Genomic DNA, 2,834 nt, shown 5'->3' on the forward strand with positions numbered 1-2,834 from the left:
GGGAACATCACCCTGGAGACGGTGTGAATGTCATCATTGGACGTATAGGAGTGATGTCGGCAAACCGTTTGCAAAGCCCATAGCACTTCTGCTTTCAGTGTGGGTTGAGGAGGATGTACTGAAGGCATTATTTGTCATGGGATCCGGAGACACTGCCAAAACGGGTGTAGGCCTATCTTTAGAGGTTGTACTTATCTCCACTGAATAAACATAAATCTGGGCTTATTCTATACTGAACAAAAATATAAACGCAACACTCTTGTTTCTGCTCCCATTTTTCATGAGATGGACTTAAAGACCTACAATTCATTCCAGATACACAATATTACCATTTCTCTCAAACATTTCTCACAAATCAGTCTAAATGTGTGATAGTGAGCACTTCTGCTTTGCTGAGATAATCCATCCCACCTCACAGGTGTGCCACATCAAGATGCTGATCTGACATCATGGGTAGTGCACAGGTGTACCTTATACTGCCCACAATAAAAGGCCACCCTGGAATGTGCAGTTTTTTGCTTTATTGGGGGTCTGGGGACTCAGAACCGGTCAGTATCTGGTGTGACCACCATTTGCCTCATGCAATGCAACACATCTTCTTCGCATAGAGTTTATCAGATTGTCAATTGTGGCCTGTGGAATGTTGGTCCACTCCTCTTCAATGGCTGTGCGAAGTTGTTGGATATTAGTGGGAACTGGTACACGCTGTCGTATACGCCGGTCAAGCACATCCCAAACAAGAGCAGCTGACCTGAGAAATAAGAAATAAGCTAAGCTGGAAACCTGGACCCTCCGACCAAGAATGCGTGAAGTACCCTCAGAAGGTCTACTAGAAGATGTACGTAGAAGACTACTACAGATCAGCTGATCTACACCACAGCAACAGTGATCCTTGAGCTGGAGCCGGACCGTCTTTGAAGACTCCGTAAATCTCCGTATAATAATATATATCTACGGGAACGAGAAAGGAGAAAGCAGAGAACAAGAACAAGATTTGTAAATGTAAGATTTGAAGGACCCCCCGGCATGAAAAATAGAATAGTTCTCGTCATTAGTGAACATGTGTCTCGTCATTGTGTATCATGGACAGTAAGAGGGGGATCAATAGAGTGTTGTTATTATAACGTCTAAAAAGTCTGTCGATAAATCAATAAGAAAATAAATGAAGTCGTTTTCGCGAACACGCGAACAAGGGCCGGACCGACTGTAGGGGGCGTGGCCAGAGACAGCCATAGCTGTCAAGTCTCCCGTTTTGGCCGGGAAACTACCGTATTTTACTTCTCTTTCCCGCCGTCCTCCCGTATTAGTATTTTCCCGTAAATCTCCCTTATATTATATAGTTGCTGGATAGTGTAGTGGTAAGATCGCCGCCTTTCACACGGGAGACCGGGGTTCGAATCCCGGTTGTGGCCAAAAATATATTTTATATATTTTATATATTTATATTTATATTTATATTATATTTTATATAATTTATATTATTTTATATTTCCTGTCTTAAAATGTAAGGGATACTGGAGCCTCCCGTTTTGGCCGGGAAACTACCGTATTTTACTTCTCTTTCCCGCCGTCCTCCCGTATTAGTATTTTCCCCGTAAATCTCCCTTATATTATATAGTTGCTGGATAGTGTAGTGGTAAGATCGCCGCCTTTCACACGGGAGACCGGGGTTCGAATCCCGGTTGTGGCCAAAAATATATTTTATATATTTTATATATTTATATTTATATTATATTTTATATAATTTATATTATTTTATATTTCCTGTCTTAAAATGTAAGGGATACTGGAGCCTGGTTGCGGTGGTGGGATGGCTCACGGCGGGTGCCGGAAAATTTCCTTTATTTTCAAATCCAAACCTTGACAGGTATGCTGCTGTTCCAAATCATGGGGTGCATGTTACAAGTGCGGAACATATTTTAACTTAGTACTAACTTAGCATCATATTTGATCTGATTCGACTGAATATCCCAGGTTTCCATCTCTCATGCATCTGGTGTGACGTGTTTTCAGACTCTCAGGCTGGCGCCTGAGAAACGTCTCACTCCGGCCAGCTGACCAAAGTTGGTAACCTTGGTATTGTGTGTAGGAGATTCGGTATAACTATAATTTCGTTCTCCATTTGCATGCCCGAAGTGTCTTTAAGTGTTATGTAGTTTTGCCTGAAACGCAAAAATAAAACAAAGCAATTAAAGCCGATCAGTGGCTCAAATTGTGCTGTAGCGATTGAAGAACTTTGTCGGAAGTTGGATTCGAACCCACGCCTTACTTGGGAGAACAGAATACCAGAATAGAGTAGGTTAAGTCCAGCCTTGGCTTCCAAGCTGACGTTTTTCTACATATGTGCTTGTGTATCATGGACAGTAAGAGGGGGCAGGCAAGGAGAGAATTTCTCTCTTTGGGGATCAATAGAGTGTTGTTATTATAACGTCTAAAAAGTATGATGGTCTGTCGATAAATCAATAAGAAAATAAATGAAGTCGTTTTCGCGAACACGCCGAATTATAACTATAATTTCGTTCTCCATTTACATGCCCGTAGTGTCTTTAACCCGGCTGCACAAACTGGATCCGCCTCCATTACGACACAACTTTGCCCTTATTGGCTTAAGAATTTAGTCACATACATGACGTATATCTGCTATTTCTCCCGAGAAGCAGGTAAAGCAGTGGTAACTGCTTTGTAGTTAATTTACCTGGTAAAATTAAGTTTAAATAAATGATATAAATACTGTAATAGTACTCGTGAGCTTTGTTTATTTGTTATTAGTTATTGTAATGTTGCGCTGCTTTATTTGTTTAATCGTCTAGTCTGTGGAGACATTCAAGTTAATC

This window comes from Brienomyrus brachyistius, unplaced genomic scaffold (assembly GCF_023856365.1).
Source record: "Brienomyrus brachyistius isolate T26 unplaced genomic scaffold, BBRACH_0.4 scaffold439, whole genome shotgun sequence".
Lineage (NCBI taxonomy): Eukaryota > Metazoa > Chordata > Actinopteri > Osteoglossiformes > Mormyridae > Brienomyrus > Brienomyrus brachyistius.